Here is an 18390-nt window from a genome sequence, read left to right on the forward strand (position 1 = left end):
TGAACCTTCCAGCCGAGCGAGCAAACTTATATGCAGAACCTCAATCTGAGCTACAAAACATGCTAACAGTAAACTAAAGCTAGATTGCAAATTAGTTTTATTGTCACGTGTTTCATAGAATCCCTACTGTGAAGGAAAAGACCATTTGGCCCAACAAGTCCACACCAACCCTCCAAACAGTATCCCACTCAGATCCATTCCCCTTCCCTATTACTGACTAATGCGTCTAACTACACATCCCAAAACGCTATGGGCAATTTACTATAGCCAGTTCATCTAACCTGCACATCTTTGGACTGTGGGAGGAAACCAGAGTGCCCTGAGGACACGGGGAGAATATGCAAATTCCACACAGAGAGTAGCCTGAGGGTGGAATCAAACCCGAGTACCTGGCATTGTGAGGCAACAATGCTAACCACTGGGCACCATGCTGCCCTGCAGTGAAACCTTTACAATGTCACCATTCATGACGCCATCTTAGTTACAAAGTACGTAGGTGCACAATCTTAGGTAAAAAGTAGAAAAATAAAGAAATTAGTAAAAAGTGTAAAATTACAGATCTTCTCAGTAGAAAGTAGGAAATAAGAAACAAAGTTAAAAATTTTAAATTACAATTCTTCTTTAGCTATGGGCTTCAGTCCCTCCATCCTGGATCACTCCCCCTGCGATAGGCTCCATCTTTCTCCAGCACTGAACTCGATCTCTCTCCCGCAATGTGCTCAATCTCTCCACCTTCACTGAGCTCGATCTCTCTCCCGTACTGAGCTCAATCTCTCTACCTGCGCTGGGCTCGATCTCTCCCCCTGCACTGAGCTCGATCTCTCTCCCCTGCACTGAGCTCGATCTCTCCCCCTGCACTGGGCTCAATCTCTCTCCCTGCACTTGCCTCGATCTCTCTCCCTGCGCTGGACTCAATTGTTCTCCCTGCGCTGGGCTCAATCTCTCTCCCGCACTGAACCTGATCTCTCTCCCGCACTGAGCTCAATCTCTCCCCCCGCAATGGGCTTGATCTCTCTGCCTGCGATGGGAACAATCTCTCCCCCTGCACTGGGATCAATCTCTCTCCCTGCGCTGGGCTCAATCTCTCCCCCTGCGCTAGGCTCAATCTCTCTCCCTGCGCTGGGCTCAATCTGTCTCCCTGCTTTGGGCTCGATTACTCTCCCTGCGCTGGGCTCAATCTCTATCCCTGTGTGGGGCTAAATCTCTCTCCCTGCGCTGGGCTCAATCTCTTCGCCCTGCGCTGGGCTCAATCTCTTCCCCCTGTGCGGGGCTAAATCTCTCTACCTGCGCTTGGCTCAATCTCGACCCCCTGCGCTTGGCTCAATCTCTCCCCCTGCGCTGGGCTCAATCTCTACCCCCTGCGCTTGGCTCAATCTCTCTCCCCTGCGCTGGGCTCAATCTCTCTCCCCTGCGCTGGGCTCAATCTCTCCCCCCTGCGCTATGCTCAATCTCTCTCCCTGCGCTGGGCTCAATCTCTCTCCCCGCACTGAGCTCAATCTCTCCCCCTGCGCTGGGCTCAATCTCTCCCCCTGCGCTGGGCTCGATCTCTCTCCAGCACAGAACTTGATCTCTCTCCCGTACTGAGCTCAAACTCTCCGCCTGCCCCGGGGGTCAATCTCTCTCGCTGCGCTGGGGTCAATCTCTCTCCTTGTGCTGGGCTCAATCTCTCTCCTTGTGCTGGGCTTGATCTCTCTCCCTGAGCTGGGCACAATCTCTCTCCCTGCGATGGGCTCAATCTCTCTCCCTGCGATGGGCTCAATCTCTCTCCCTGCATTGAGCTCAATCTCTCCCCCTGCGCTGGGCACAATCTCTACCCCTGCGCTGGGCTCAACCTCTCCCCATGCGCTGGGCACAATCTCTCTCCCTGTGCTGGGCTCAATCTTTCTCCCTGCGCTGGGCTCAATCTCTCTCCCTGCGCTGGGCTCAATCTCCCTCCCTGCGCTGGGCTCAATCTCCCTCCCTACGCTGGGCTCAATCTCTCCCCCTGCGCTGGGCTCAATCTCACTCCCTGCGCTGGGCTCAATCTCTCTCCTTGCGCTGGGCTCAATCTCCCTCCCTGCGCTGGGCTCAATCTCTCTCCCTGCGCTGGGCTCAATCTCTCTCCCCGCGCTGGGCTCAATCTCTCTCCCCGCACTGAGCTCAATCTCTCTCCCTGCGCTGGGCTCAATCTCTCCCCCTGCGCTGGGCGCAATTTCTCCCCCTGCACTGAGCTCAATCTCTGTCCCTGCGCTGGGCTCAATCTCTCCCCCTGCGCTGGGTTCAATCTGTCTCCCCGCACTGAGCTCAATCTCTCTCCATGCGCTGGACTCAATCTCTCTCCCCGCACTGAGCTCAATCTCTCTCCCTGCGCTGGGCTCAATCTCTCCCCCTGCGCTGGGCTCAATCTCTCCCCCTGCACTGAGCTCAATCTCTGTCCCTGCGCTGGGCTCAATCTCTCCCCCTGTGCTGGGCTCGATCTCTCTCCATGCGCTGGGCTCAATCGTTCTCCCTGCGCTGGGCTCAATCTCTCTTCAGCACTGAACCTGATCTCTCTCCCGCACTGAGCTCAATCTCTCCCCCTGCACTGAGCTCGATCTCTCTCCCCCTGCACTGAGCTCGATCTCTCTCCCCCTGCACTGAGCTCGATCTCTCCCCCTGCACTGGGCTCAATCTCTCTCCCTGCACTTGCCTCGATCTCTCCCTGCGCTGGGCTCAATTGTTCTCCCTGCGCTGGGCTCAATCTCTCTCCCGCACTGAACCTGATCTCTCTCCCGCACTGAGCTCAATCCCTCCCCCCCGCACTGGGCTTGATCTCTCTGCCTGCGATGGGCACAATCTCTCCCCCTGCACTGGGATCAATCTCTCTCCCTGCGCTGGGGTCAATCTCTCCCCCTGCGCTAGGCTCAATCTCTCTCCCTGCGGTGGGCTCAATCTCTCTCCCTGCTTTGGGCTCGATTACTCTCCCTGCGCTGGGCTCAATCTCTTCGCCCTGCGCTGGGCTCAATCTCTATCCCTCGGGGCGGGGCTAAATCTCTCTCCCTGCGCTGGGCTCAATCTCTCTCCCTGCGCTGGGCACAATCACTTCCCCCTGCGCTGGGCTCAATCTCTCCCCCTGCGCTGGGCTCAAACTCTCCCCCCTGCGCTTGGCTCAATCTCTCTTCCTGCGCTGGGCTCAATCTCTACCCCCTGCGCTTGGCTCAATCTCTCTCCCTGCGCTGGGCTCAATCTCTCCCCCTGCGCTGGGCTCAATCTCTCTCCCTGCGCTTGGCTCAATCTCTCTCCCTGCGCTGGGCTCAATCTCTCCCCCCTGCGCTGGGCTCAGTCTCTCCCCCCTGCGCTGGGCTCAATCTCTCTCCCTGCGCTGGGCTCAATCTCTCTCCCTGAGCTGGGCACAATCTCTCTCCCTGCGATTGGCTCAATCTCTCTTCCTGAGCTGGGCACAATCTCTCCCCCCTGCGCTGGGCTCAATCTCTCCCCCCTGCGCTTGGCTCAATCTCTCTCCCTGCGCTGGGCTCAATCTCTCCCCCTGCGCTGGGCTCAATCTCTCTCCCTGCGCTTGGCTCAATCTCTCTCCCTGCGCTGGGCTCAATCTCTCCCCCCTGCGCTGGGCTCAATCTCTCTCCCCGCACTGAGCTCAATCTCTCCCCCTGCGCTGGGCTCAATCTCTCTCCAGCACAGAACTTGATCTCTCTCCCGTACTGAGCTCAAACTCTCCGCCTGCACTGGGCTCAATCTCTCCGCCTGCACTGGGCTCAATCTCTCCGCCTGCACTGGGCTCAATCTCTCTCGCTGCACTGGGGTCAATTTCACTCCTTGTGCTGGGCTCAATCTCTCTCCTTGTGCTGGGCTTGATCTCTCTCCCTGAGCTGGGCACAATCTCTCTCCCTGCGATGGGCTCAATCTCTCTCCCTGTGATTGGCTCAATCTCTCTTCCTGCATTGAGATCAATCTCTCCCCCTGCGCTGGGCACAATCTCTACCCCTGCGCTGGGCTCAACCTCTCCCCATGCGCTGGGCACAATCTCTCTCCCTGTGCTGGGCTCAATCTTTCTCCCTGCACTGGGCTCAATCTCCCTCCCTGCGCTGGGCTCAATCTCTCTCCCTGCGCTGGGCTCAATCTCTCTCCCTGCGTTGGGCTCAATCTCCCCCTTTGCGCTGGGCTCAATCTCCCTCCCTGCGCTGGGCTCAATCTCTCCCCCTGCGCTGGGCTCAATCTCTCTCCCTGCGCTGGGCTCAATCTCTCTCCCTGCGCTGGGCTCAATCTCCCTCCCAGCGCTGGGCTCAATCTCTCTCCCTGCGCTGGGCTCAATCTCTCTCCCCGCGCTGGGCTCAATCTCTCTCCCCGCACTGAGCTCAATCTCTCGCCCTGCGCTGGGCTCAATCTCTCCCCCTGCGCTGGGCTCAATCTCTCCCCCTGCACTGAGCTCAATCTCTGTCCCTGCGCTGGGTTCAATCTGTCTCCCCGCACTGAGCTCAATCTCTCTCCCTGTGCTGGGCTCAATCTCTCTCCATCCGCTGGGCTCAATCGTTCTCCCTGCGCTGGGCTCAATCTCTCTTCAGCACTGAACCTGATCTCTGTCCCGCACTGAGCTCAATCTCTCCCCCCGCACTGGGCTTGATCTCTCTCCCTGCGCTGGGCACAATCTCTCCCCCTGCACTGGGCTCAATCTCGCTCCCTGCGCTGGGCTCAATCTCTCTCCCGCACTGACCTGATCTCTCTCCCGCACTGAGCTCAATGTCTCCCCCTGCACTGGGCTTGATCTCTCTGCCTGCGATGGGCACAATCTCTCCCCCTGCGCTGGGCTCAATCTCTCCCCCTGCGCTAGGCTCAATCTCTCTCCCTGCGCTGGGCTCAATCTCTCTCCCTGCTTTGTGCTCGATTACTCTCCCTGCGCTGGGCTCAATCTCTACCCCTGTGCTGGGCTAAATCTCTCTCCCTGCGCTGGGCTCAATCTCTTCGCCCTGCGCTGGGCTCAATCTCATCCCCCTGCGCTGGGCTCAATCTCTCTCCCTGCGCTGGGCTCAATCTCTCTCCCTGCGCTGGGCACAATTTCTTCCCCCTGCGCTGGGCACAATCTCTCCCCCTGCGCTGGGCTCAATCTCTCCCCCCTGCGCTGGGCTCAATCTCTCCCCATGCGCTGGGCTCAATCTCTCTCCCTGCGCTGGGCTCAATCTCTCTCGCTGCGCTGGGCTCAATCTCTCCCCATGCGCTGGGCTCAATCTCTCTCCCTGCGCTGCGCTTAATCACTCCCCCCTGCGCTTGGCTCAATCTCTCTCCCTGAGCTGGGCTCAATCTCTCCCCCCTGTGCTGGGCTCAATCTCTCCCCATGCGCTGGGCTCAATCTCTCTCCCTGCGCTGGGCTTAATCACTCCCCCCTGCGCTTGGCTCAATCTCTCTCCCTGAGCTGGGCACAATCTCTCTCCCTGCGATGGGCACAATCTCTCCCCCTGCACTGGGCTCAATCTCTCTCCCTGCGCTGGGCTCAATCTCTCTCCCCGCGCTGGGCTCAATCTCTCCCCCTGCGCTGGGTTCAATCACTCTCCCTGCGCTGGGCTCAATCTCTCTCCCTGTGCTGGGCTCAATCTCTCTCGCTGCGCTGGGCTCAATCTCTCTCCCTGCGCTGGGGTCAATCTCTCCCCCTGTGCTGGGCTCAATTTCTCTCGTTGTGCTGGGCTCAATCTCTCTCCTTGTGCTGGGCTTGATCTCTCTCGCTGCGCTGGGCACAATCTCTCTCCCTGCGATGGGCTCAATCTCTCTCCCCACGCTGGGCTCAATCTGTCCGCCTGCACTGGGCTCAATCTGTCCGCCTGCACTGGGCTCAATCTCTCTCCCCGCGCTGGGCTCAATCTCTCTCCCCGCACTGAGCTCAATCTCTCTCCCTGCGCTGGGCTCAATCTCTCCCCCTGCGCTGGGTTCAATCTGTCTCCCCGCACTGAGCTCAATCTCTCTCCCTGCGCTGGGCTCAATCTCTCCCCCTGCGCTGGGCTCAATCTCTCTCCCGCACTGACCTGATCTCTCTCCCGCACTGAGCTCAATCTCTCCCCCTGCACTGGGCTTGATCTCTCTGCCTGCGATGGGCACAATCTCTCCCCCTGCACTGGGCTCAATCTCTCTCCCTGCGCTGGGCTCAATCTCTCCCCCTGCGCTAGGCTCAATCTCTCTCCGTGCGCTGGGCTCAATCTCTCTCCCTGCTTTGTGCTCGATTACTCTCCCTGCGCTGGGCTCAATCTCTACCCCTGTGCTGGGCTAAATCTCTCTCCCTGCGCTGGGCTCAATCTCTTCGCCCTGCGCTGGGCTCAATCTCATCCCCCTGTGCTGGGCTCAATCTCTCTCCCTGCGCTGGGCACAATCTCTTCCCCCTGCGCTGGGCACAATCTCTCCCCCTGCGCTGGGCTCAATCTCTCCCCCCTGCGCTGGGCTCAATCTCTCCCCATGCGCTGGGCTCAATCTCTCTCTCTGCGCTGGGCTCAATCTCTCTCCCTGCGCTGGGCTTAATCACTCCCCCCTGCGCTTGGCTCAATCTCTCTCCCTGAGCTGGGCACAATCTCTCTCCCTGCGATGGGCACAATCTCTCCCCCTGCACTGGGCTCAATCTCTCTCCCTGCGCTGGGCTCAATCTCTCTCCCCGCGCTGGGCTCAATCTCTCCCCCTGCGCTGGGTTCAATCACTCTCCCTGCGCTGGGCTCAATCTCTCTCCCTGTGCTGGGCTCAATCTCTCTCGCTGCGCTGGGCTCAATCGCTCTCCCTGCGCTGGGGTCAATCTCTCCCCCTGTGCTGGGCTCAATCTCTCTCGTTGTGCTGGGCTCAATCTCTCTCCTTGTGCTGGGCTTGATCTCTCTCGCTGCGCTGGGCACAATCTCTCTCCCTGCGATGGGCTCAATCTCTCTCCCCACGCTGGGCTCAATCTCTCTCGCTGCGCTGGGCTCAATCTCTCTCCCTGCGCTGGGCTCAATCTGTCCGCCTGCACTGGGCTCAATCTGTCCACCTGCACTGGGCTCAATCTCTCTCCCTGCACTGGGCTCAATCTCTCTCCCTGCGTGGGCTCAATCTGTCCGCCTGCACTGGGCTCAATCTGTCCGCCTGCACTGGGCTCAATCTGTCCGCCTGCACTGGGCTCAATGTCTCCCCCTGCACTGGGCTCAATCTCTCCCCATGCGCTGGGCTCAATCTCTCTCCCTGCGCTGGGCTTAATCACTCCCCCCTGCGCTTGGCTCAATCTCTCTCCCTGAGCTGGGCACAATCTCTCTCCCTGCGATGGGCACAATCTCTCCCCCTGCACTGGGCTCAATCTCTCTCCCTGCGCTGGGCTCAATCTCTCTCCCCGCGCTGGGCTCAATCTCTCCCCCTGCGCTGGGTTCAATCACTCTCCCTGCGCTGGGCTCAATCTCTCTCCCTGTGCTGGGCTCAATCTCTCTCGCTGCGCTGGGCTCAATCTCTCTCCCTGCGCTGGGGTCTATCTCTCCCCCTGTGCTGGGCTCAATTTCTCTCGTTGTGCTGGGCTCAATCTCTCTCCCCGCGCTGGGCTTGATCTCTCTCGCTGCGCTGGGCACAATCTCTCTCCCTGCGATGGGCTCAATCTCTCTCCCCACGCTGGGCTCAATCTGTCCGCCAGCACTGGGCTCAATCTGTCCGCCTGTACTGGGCACAATCTCTCTCCCTGCGATGGGCACAATCTCTCCCCCTGCACTGGGCTCAATCTCTCTCCCTGTGCTGGGCTAAATCTCTCTCCCTGCGCTGGGCTCAATCTCTTCGCCCTGCGCTGGGCTCAATCTCATCCCCCTGCGCTGGGCTCAATCTCTCTCCCTGCGCTGGGCTCAATCTCTCTCCCTGCGCTGGGCACAATTTCTTCCCCCTGCGCTGGGCACAATCTCTCCCCCTGCGCTGGGCTCAATCTCTCCCCCCTGCGCTGGGCTCAATCTCTCCCCATGCGCTGGGCTCAATCTCTCTCCCTGCGCTGGGCTCAATCTCTCTCGCTGCGCTGGGCTCAATCTCTCCCCATGCGCTGGGCTCAATCTCTCTCCCTGCGCTGGGCTTAATCACTCCCCCCTGCGCTTGGCTCAATCTCTCTCCCTGAGCTGGGCTCAATCTCTCCCCCCTGTGCTGGGCTCAATCTCTCCCCATGCGCTGGGCTCAATCTCTCTCCCTGCGCTGGGCTTAATCACTCCCCCCTGCGCTTGGCTCAATCTCTCTCCCTGAGCTGGGCACAATCTCTCTCCCTGCGATGGGCACAATCTCTCCCCCTGCACTGGGCTCAATCTCTCTCCCTGCGCTGGGCTCAATCTCTCTCCCCGCGCTGGGCTCAATCTCTCCCCCTGCGCTGGGTTCAATCACTCTCCCTGCGCTGGGCTCAATCTCTCTCCCTGTGCTGGGCTCAATCTCTCTCGCTGCGCTGGGCTCAATCTCTCTCCCTGCGCTGGGGTCAATCTCTCCCCCTGTGCTGGGCTCAATTTCTCTCGTTGTGCTGGGCTCAATCTCTCTCCTTGTGCTGGGCTTGATCTCTCTCGCTGCGCTGGGCACAATCTCTCTCCCTGCGATGGGCTCAATCTCTCTCCCCACGCTGGGCTCAATCTGTCCGCCTGCACTGGGCTCAATCTGTCCGCCTGCACTGGGCTCAATCTCTCTCCCCGCGCTGGGCTCAATCTCTCTCCCCGCACTGAGCTCAATCTCTCTCCCTGCGCTGGGCTCAATCTCTCCCCCTGCGCTGGGCTCAATCTCTCCCCCTGCACTGAGCTCAATCTCTGTCCCTGCGCTGGGCTCAATCTCTCCCCCTGCGCTGGCTTCAATCTGTCTCCCCGCACTGAGCTCAATCTCTCCCCCTGCGCTGGGCTCAATCTCTCTCCCGCACTGACCTGATCTCTCTCCCGCACTGAGCTCAATCTCTCCCCCTGCACTGGGCTTGATCTCTCTGCCTGCGATGGGCACAATCTCTCCCCCTGCACTGGGCTCAATCTCTCTCCCTGCGCTGGGCTCAATCTCTCCCCCTGCGCTAGGCTCAATCTCTCTCCGTGCGCTGGGCTCAATCTCTCTCCCTGCTTTGTGCTCGATTACTCTCCCTGCGCTGGGCTCAATCTCTACCCCTGTGCTGGGCTAAATCTCTCTCCCTGCGCTGGGCTCAATCTCTTCGCCCTGCGCTGGGCTCAATCTCATCCCCCTGTGCTGGGCTCAATCTCTCTCCCTGCGCTGGGCACAATCTCTTCCCCCTGCGCTGGGCACAATCTCTCCCCCTGCGCTGGGCTCAATCTCTCCCCCCTGCGCTGGGCTCAATCTCTCCCCATGCGCTGGGCTCAATCTCTCTCTCTGCGCTGGGCTCAATCTCTCTCCCTGCGCTGGGCTTAATCACTCCCCCCTGCGCTTGGCTCAATCTCTCTCCCTGAGCTGGGCACAATCTCTCTCCCTGCGATGGGCACAATCTCTCCCCCTGCACTGGGCTCAATCTCTCTCCCTGCGCTGGGCTCAATCTCTCTCCCCGCGCTGGGCTCAATCTCTCCCCCTGCGCTGGGTTCAATCACTCTCCCTGCGCTGGGCTCAATCTCTCTCCCTGTGCTGGGCTCAATCTCTCTCGCTGCGCTGGGCTCAATCGCTCTCCCTGCGCTGGGGTCAATCTCTCCCCCTGTGCTGGGCTCAATCTCTCTCGTTGTGCTGGGCTCAATCTCTCTCCTTGTGCTGGGCTTGATCTCTCTCGCTGCGCTGGGCACAATCTCTCTCCCTGCGATGGGCTCAATCTCTCTCCCCACGCTGGGCTCAATCTCTCTCGCTGCGCTGGGCTCAATCTCTCTCCCTGCGCTGGGCTCAATCTGTCCGCCTGCACTGGGCTCAATCTGTCCACCTGCACTGGGCTCAATCTCTCTCCCTGCACTGGGCTCAATCTCTCTCCCTGCGTGGGCTCAATCTGTCCGCCTGCACTGGGCTCAATCTGTCCGCCTGCACTGGGCTCAATCTGTCCGCCTGCACTGGGCTCAATGTCTCCCCCTGCACTGGGCTCAATCTCACCCCATGCGCTGGGCTCAATCTGTCTCCCTGCGCTGGGCTTAATCACTCCCCCCTGCGCTTGGCTCAATCTCTCTCCCTGAGCTGGGCACAATCTCTCTCCCTGCGATGGGCACAATCTCTCCCCCTGCACTGGGCTCAATCTCTCTCCCTGCGCTGGGCTCAATCTCTCTCCCCGCGCTGGGCTCAATCTCTCCCCCTGCGCTGGGTTCAATCACTCTCCCTGCGCTGGGCTCAATCTCTCTCCCTGTGCTGGGCTCAATCTCTCTCGCTGCGCTGGGCTCAATCTCTCTCCCTGCGCTGGGGTCTATCTCTCCCCCTGTGCTGGGCTCAATTTCTCTCGTTGTGCTGGGCTCAATCTCTCTCCTTGTGCTGGGCTTGATCTCTCTCGCTGCGCTGGGCACAATCTCTCTCCCTGCGATGGGCTCAATCTCTCTCCCCACGCTGGGCTCAATCTGTCCGCCAGCACTGGGCTCAATCTGTCCGCCTGCACTGGGCTCAATCTCTCTCCCCGCGCTGGGCTCAATCTCTCTCCCCGCACTGAGCTCAATCTCTCTCCCTGCGCTGGGCTCAATCTCTCCCCCTGCGCTGGGCTCAATCTCTCCCCCTGCACTGAGCTCAATCTCTGTCCCTGCGCTGGGCTCAATCTCTCCCCCTGCGCTGGGTTCAATCTGTCTCCCCGCACTGAGCTCAATCTCTCTCCCTGCGCTGGGCTCAATCTCTCCCCCTGCGCTGGGCTCAATCTCTCTCCCGCACTGACCTGATCTCTCTCCCGCACTGAGCTCAATCTCTCCCCCTGCACTGGGCTTGATCTCTCTGCCTGCGATGGGCACAATCTCTCCCCCTGCACTGGGCTCAATCTCTCTCCCTGCGCTGGGCTCAATCTCTCCCCCTGCGCTAGGCTCAATCTCTCTCCGTGCGCTGGGCTCAATCTCTCTCCCTGCTTTGTGCTCGATTACTCTCCCTGCGCTGGGCTCAATCTCTACCCCTGTGCTGGGCTAAATCTCTCTCCCTGCGCTGGGCTCAATCTCTTCGCCCTGCGCTGGGCTCAATCTCATCCCCCTGTGCTGGGCTCAATCTCTCTCCCTGCGCTGGGCACAATCTCTTCCCCCTGCGCTGGGCACAATCTCTCCCCCTGCGCTGGGCTCAATCTCTCCCCCCTGCGCTGGGCTCAATCTCTCCCCATGCGCTGGGCTCAATCTCTCTCCCTGCGCTGGGCTCAATCTCTCTCCCTGCGCTGGGCTTAATCACTCCCCCCTGCGCTTGGCTCAATCTCTCTCCCTGAGCTGGGCACAATCTCTCTCCCTGCGATGGGCACAATCTCTCCCCCTGCACTGGGCTCAATCTCTCTCCCTGCGCTGGGCTCAATCTCTCTCCCCGCGCTGGGCTCAATCTCTCCCCCTGCGCTGGGTTCAATCACTCTCCCTGCGCTGGGCTCAATCTCTCTCCCTGTGCTGGGCTCAATCTCTCTCGCTGCGCTGGGCTCAATCGCTCTCCCTGCGCTGGGGTCAATCTCTCCCCCTGTGCTGGGCTCAATCTCTCTCGTTGTGCTGGGCTCAATCTCTCTCCTTGTGCTGGGCTTGATCTCTCTCGCTGCGCTGGGCACAATCTCTCTCCCTGCGATGGGCTCAATCTCTCTCCCCACGCTGGGCTCAATCTCTCTCGCTGCGCTGGGCTCAATCTCTCTCCCTGCGCTGGGCTCAATCTGTCCGCCTGCACTGGGCTCAATCTGTCCACCTGCACTGGGCTCAATCTCTCTCCCTGCACTGGGCTCAATCTCTCTCCCTGCGTGGGCTCAATCTGTCCGCCTGCACTGGGCTCAATCTGTCCGCCTGAACTGGGCTCAATCTGTCCGCCTGCACTGGGCTCAATGTCTCCCCCTGCACTGGGCTCAATCTCTCTCCCTGCACTGGTCTCGATCTCTCTCCATACGATGGGCACAATCTCTCCCCCTGCACTGGGCTCAATCTCTCTCCCGGCGCTGGGCTCAATCTCTCCCCCTGCGCTGGGCTCAATCTCTCTCCCTGTGCTGGGCTCAATCTCTCTCGCTGCGCTGGGCTCAATCTCTCTCCCTGCGCTGGGGTCAATCTCTCCCCCTGGGCTGGGCTCAATCTCTCTCCCTGCTCTGGGCTTGATCTCTCTCCCTGAGCTTGGCACAATCTCTCTCCCTGCGTTGGTCTCAATCTCTCTCCCTGCGCTGGGCTCAATCTCTCTCCCCGCACTGAGCTCAATCTCTCCCCCTGCGCTGGGCACAATCTCTACCTCTGCGCTGGGCTCAACCTCTCCCCATACGCTGGGCTCAATCTCACTCCCTGCGCTGGGCTCAATCTCTCTCCCCGCACTGGGCTCAACCTCCCTCTCTGCGCTGGGCTCAATCTCTCCCCCTGCGCTGGGCTCAATCTCTCTCCCTGCGCTGGGCTCAATCTCTCCCCCCTGCGCCGGGCCCAATCTCTCTCCGTGTGCTGGGCTCAATCTCTCTCCCTGTGCTGGGCTCAATCTCTCTCGCTGCGCTGGGCTCAATCTCTCTCCTTGCGCTGGGGTCAATCTCTCCCCCTGGGCTGGGCTCAATCTCTCTCCCTGCTCTGGGCTTGATCTCTCTCCCTGAGCTTGGCACAATCTCTCTCCCTGCGTTGGTCTCAATCTCTCTCCCTGCGCTGGGCTCAATCTCTCTCCCCGCACTGAGCTCAATCTCTCCCCCTGCGCTGGGCACAATCTCTACCTCTGCGCTGGGCTCAACCTCTCCCCATACGCTGGGCTCAATCTCACTCCCTGCGCTGGGCTCAATCTCTCTCCCCGCACTGGGCTCAACCTCCCTCTCTGCGTTGGGCTCAATCTTTCTCCCCGCACTGGGCTCAATCTCTCCCCCCGCGCTGGACTCAATCTCACTCCCCGCGCTGGGTTCAATCTCTCCCCCTGCGCTGGGTTCAATCACTCTCCCTGCGCTGGGCTCAATCTCTCCCCGCTGCGCTGGGCCCAATCTCTCTCCCTGTGCTGGGCTCAATCTCTCTCCCTGTGCTGGGCTCAATCTCTCTTGCTGCGCTGGGCTCAATCTCTCTCCCTGCGCTGGGGTCAATCTCTCCCCCTGTGCTGGGCTCAATCTCTCTCGTTGTGCTGGGCTCGATCTCTCTCCCTGTGCTGGGCTTGATCTCTCTCCCTGCGCTGGGCACAATCTCTCTCCCTGCGATGGGCTCAATCTCTCTCCCCACGCTGGGCTCAATCTCTCTCCCTGCGCTGGGCTCAATCTCTCCCCCCGCACTGGGCTCAATCTCTCTCCTTGTGCTGGGCACAATCTCTCCCCCTGCACTGGGCTCAATCTCCCTCCCTGCGCTGGGCTCAATCTCTCTCCCTGCGCTGGGCTCAATCTCCCTCCCTGCGCTGGGCTCAATCTCCCTCCCTACGCTGGGCTCAATCTCTCCCCCTGCGCTGGGCTCAATCTCACTCCCTGCGCTGGGCTCAATCTCTCTCCTTGCGCTGGGCTCAATCTCCCTCCCTGCGCTGGGCTCAATCTCTCTCCCTGCGCTGGGCTCAATCTCTCCCCCTGCGCTGGGTTCAATCTGTCTCCCCGCACTGAGCTCAATCTCTCTCCATGCGCTGGACTCAATCTCTCTCCCCGCACTGAGCTCAATCTCTCTCCCTGCGCTGGGCTCAATCTCTCCCCCTGCGCTGGGCTCAATCTCTCCCCCTGCACTGAGCTCAATCTCTGTCCCTGCGCTGGGCTCAATCTCTCCCCCTGTGCTGGGCTCGATCTCTCTCCATGCGCTGGGCTCAATCGTTCTCCCTGCGCTGGGCTCAATCTCTCTTCAGCACTGAACCTGATCTCTCTCCCGCACTGAGCTCAATCTCTCCCCCTGCACTGAGCTCGATCTCTCTCCCCCTGCACTGAGCTCGATCTCTCTCCCCCTGCACTGAGCTCGATCTCTCCCCCTGCACTGGGCTCAATCTCTCTCCCTGCACTTGCCTCGATCTCTCCCTGCGCTGGGCTCAATTGTTCTCCCTGCGCTGGGCTCAATCTCTCTCCCGCACTGAACCTGATCTCTCTCCCGCACTGAGCTCAATCCCTCCCCCCCGCACTGGGCTTGATCTCTCTGCCTGCGATGGGCGCAATCTCTCCCCCTGCACTGGGATCAATCTCTCTCCCTGCGCTGGGCTCAATCTCTCCCCCTGCGCTAGGCTCAATCTCTCTCCATGCGCTGGGCTTAATCTCTATCCCTCGGGGCGGGGCTAAATCTCTCTCCCTGCGCTGGGCTCAATCTCTCTCCCTGCGCTGGGCACAATCACTTCCCCCTGCGCTGGGCTCAATCTCTCCCCCTGCGCTGGGCTCAAACTCTCCCCCCTGCGCTGGGCTCAATCTCTCTTCCTGCGCTGGGCTCAATCTCTACCCCCTGCGCTTGGCTCAATCTCTCTCCCTGCGCTGGGCTCAATCTCTCCCCCTGCGCTTGGCTCAATCTCTCTCCCTGCGCTGGGCTCAATCTCTCCCCCCTGCGCTGGGCTCAGTCTCTCCCCCCTGCGCTGGGCTCAATCTCTCTCCCTGCGCTGGGCTCAATCTCTCTCCCTGAGCTGGGCACAATCTCTCTCCCTGCGATAGGCTCAATCTCTCTTCCTGAGCTGGGCACAATCTCTCCCCCCTGCGCTGGGCTCAATCTCTCCCCCCTGCGCTGGGCTCAATCTCTCTCCCTACGCTGGGCTCAATCTCTCTCCCTGAGCTGGGCACAGTCTCTCTCCCTGCGCTGGGCTCAATCTCTCTCCCCGCACTGAGCTCAATCTCTCCCCCTGCGCTGGGCTCAATCTCTCCCCCTGCGCTGGGCTCGATCTCTCTCCAGCACAGAACTTGATCTCTCTCCCGTACTGAGCTCAAACTCTCCGCCTGCACTGGGCTCAATCTCTCCGCCTGCACTGGGCTCAATCTCTCCGCCTGCACTGGGCTCAATCTCTCTCGCTGCACTGGGGTCAATCTCTCTCCTTGTGCTGGGCTCAATCTCTCTCCTTGTGCTGGGCTTGATCTCTCTCCCTGAGCTGGGCACAACCTCTGTCCCTGCGATGGGCTCAATCTCTCTCCCTGCGCTGTGCTCAATCTCTCTCCCCACGCTGGGCTCAATCTCTCCCCCTGCACTGGGCTCAATCTCTCTCCCCGCGCTGGGCTCAATCTCTCCCCCTGCGCTGGGTTCAATCACTCTCCCTGCGCTGGGCTCAATCTCTCTCCCTGTGCTGGGCTCAATCTCTCTCCCTGTGCTGGGCTCAATCTCTCTCCCTGTGCTGGGCTCAATCTCTCTCGCTGCGCTGGGCTCAATCTCTCTCCCTGAGCTGGGGTCAATCTCTCCCCCTGTGCTGGGCTCAATTTCTCTCGTTGTGCTGGGCTCAATCTCTCTCCTTGTGCTGGTCTTGATCTCTCTCGCTGCGCTGGGCACAATCTCTCTCCCTGCGATGGGCTCAATCTCTCTCCCCACGCTGGGCTCAATCTGTCCGCCTGCACTGGGCTCAATCTGTCCGCCTGCACTGGGCTCAATCTCTCTCCCCGCGCTGGGCTCAATCTCTCTCCCCGCACTGAGCTCAATCTCTCTCCCTGCGCTGGGCTCAATCTCTCCCCCTGCGCTGGGCTCAATCTCTCTCCCCGCACTGAGCTCAATCTCTCTCCCTGCGCTGGGCTCAATCTCTCTCCGTGCGCTGGGCTCAATCTCTCTCCCTGCTTTGTGCTCGATTACTCTCCCTGCGCTGGGCTCAATCTCTACCCCTGTGCTGGGCTAAATCTCTCTCCCTGCGCTGGGCTCAATCTCTTCGCCCTGCACTGGGCTCAATCTCATCCCCCTGTGCTGGGCTCAATCTCTCTCCCTGCGCTGGGCACAATCTCTTCCCCCTGCGCTGGGCACAATCTCTCCCCCTGCGCTGGGCTCAATCTCTCCCCCCTGCGCTGGGCTCAATCTCTCCCCATGCGCTGGGCTCAATCTCTCTCCCTGCGCTGGGCTCAATCTCTCTCCCTGCGCTGGGCTTAATCACTCCCCCCTGCGCTTGGCTCAATCTCTCTCCCTGAGCTGGGCACAATCTCTCTCCCTGCGATGGGCACAATCTCTCCCCCTGCACTGGGCTCAATCTCTCTCCCTGCGCTGGGCTCAATCTCTCTCCCCGCGCTGGGCTCAATCTCTCCCCCTGCGCTGGGTTCAACCACTCTCCCTGCGCTGGGCTCAATCTCTCTCCCTGTGCTGGGCTCAATCTCTCTCGCTGCGCTGGGCTCAATCGCTCTCCCTGCGCTGGGGTCAATCTCTCCCCCTGTGCTGGGCTCAATCTCTCTCGTTGTGCTGGGCTCAATCTCTCTCCTTGTGCTGGGCTTGATCTCTCTCGCTGCGCTGGGCACAATCTCTCTCCCTGCGATGGGCTCAATCTCTCTCCCCACGCTGGGCTCAATCTCTCTCGCTGCGCTGGGCTCAATCTCTCTCCCTGCGCTGGGCTCAATCTGTCCGCCTGCACTGGGCTCAATCTGTCCACCTGCACTGGGCTCAATCTCTCTCCCTGCACTGGGCTCAATCTCTCTCCCTGCGTGGGCTCAATCTGTCCGCCTGCACTGGGCTCAATCTGTCCGCCTGCACTGGGCTCAATCTGTCCGCCTGCACTGGGCTCAATCTCTCCCCCTCCACTGGGCTCAATCTCTCTCCCTGCACTGGTCTCGATCTCTCTCCATACGATGGGCACAATCTCTCCTCCTGCACTGGGCTCAATCTCTCTCCCGGCGCTGGGCTCAATCTCTCCCCCTGCACTGGGCTCAAACTCTCTCCCTGCGCTGGGCTCAATCTCTCCCCCCTGCGCCGGGCCCAATCTCTCTCCGTGTGCTGGGCTCAATCTCTCTCCCTGTGCTGGGCTCAATCTCTCTCGCTGCGCTGGGCTCAATCTCTCCCCCTGGGCTGGGCTCAATCTCTCTCCCTGCTCTGGGCTTGATCTCTCTCCCTGAGCTTGGCACAATCTCTCTCCCTGCGTTGGTCTCAATCTCTCTCCCTGCGCTGGGCTCAATCTCTCTCCCCGCACTGAGCTCAATCTCTCCCCCTGCGCTGGGCACAATCTCTACCTCTGCGCTGGGCTCAACCTCTCCCCATACGCTGGGCTCAATCTCACTCCCTGCGCTGGGCGCAATCTCTCTCCCCGCACTGGGCTCAACCTCCCTCTCTGCGTTGGGCTCAATCTTTCTCCCCGCACTGGGCTCAATCTCTCCCCCTGCGCTGGACTCAATCTCACTCCCCGCGCTGGGTTCAATCTCTCCCCCTGCGCTGGGTTCAATCACTCTCCCTGCGCTGGGCTCAATCTCTCCCCGCTGCGCTGGGCCAAATCTCTCTCCCTGTGCTGGGCTCAATCTCTCTTGCTGCGCTGGGCTCAATCTCTCTCCCTGCGCTGGGGTCAATCTCTCCCACTGTGCTGGGCTCAATCTCTCTCGTTGTGCTGGGCTCGATCTCTCTCCCTGTGCTGGGCTTGATCTCTCTCCCTGCGCTGGGCACAATCTCTCTCCCTGCGATGGGCTCAATCTCTCTCCCCACGCTGGGCTCAATCTCTCTCCCTGCGCTGGGCTCAATCTCTCCCCCCGCACTGGGCTCAATCTCTCTCCTTGTGATGGGCACAATCTCTCCCCCTGCACTGGGCTCAATCTCCCTCCCTGCGCTGGGCTCAATCTCCCTCCCTGCGCTGGGCTCAATCTCTCTCCCTGCGCTGGGCTCAATCTCTCTCCCTGCGTGGGGTCAATCTGTCCGCCTGCACTGGGCTCAATCTGTCCGCCTGAACTGGGCTCAATCTGTCCTCCTGCACTGGGCTCAATCTGTCCACCTGCACTGGGCTCAATCTCTCTCCCTGCACTGGGCTCAATCTCTCTCCCTGCGTGGGCTCAATCTGTCCGCCTGCACTGGGCTCAATCTGTCCGCCTGAACTGGGCTCAATCTGTCCGCCTGCACTGGGCTCAATGTCTCCCCCTGCACTGGGCTCAATCTCTCTCCCTGCACTGGTCTCGATCTCTCTCCATACGATGGGCACAATCTCTCCCCCTGCACTGGGCTCAATCTCTCTCCCGGCGCTGGGCTCAATCTCTCCCCCTGCGCTGGGCTCAATCTCTCTCCCTGCGCTGGGCTCAATCTCTCCCCCCTGCGCCGGGCCCAATCTCTCTCCGTGTGCTGGGCTCAATCTCTCTCCCTGTGCTGGGCTCAATCTCTCTCGCTGCGATGGGCTCAATCTCTCTCCCTGCGCTGGGGTCAATCTCTCCCCCTGGGCTGGGCTCAATCTCTCTCCCTGCTCTGGGCTTGATCTCTCTCCCTGAGCTTGGCACAATCTCTCTCCCTGCGTTGGTCTCAATCTCTCTCCCTGCGCTGGGCTCAATCTCTCTCCCCGCACTGAGCTCAATCTCTCCCCCTGCGCTGGGCACAATCTCTACCTCTGCGCTGGGCTCAACCTCTCCCCATA

The sequence above is a fragment of the Chiloscyllium plagiosum genome, unplaced genomic scaffold (assembly GCF_037043375.1).
Source record: "Chiloscyllium plagiosum isolate Xiang-an unplaced genomic scaffold, Cpla_swu_hap1 HiC_scaffold_4, whole genome shotgun sequence".
NCBI classification, from domain to species: domain Eukaryota; kingdom Metazoa; phylum Chordata; class Chondrichthyes; order Orectolobiformes; family Hemiscylliidae; genus Chiloscyllium; species Chiloscyllium plagiosum.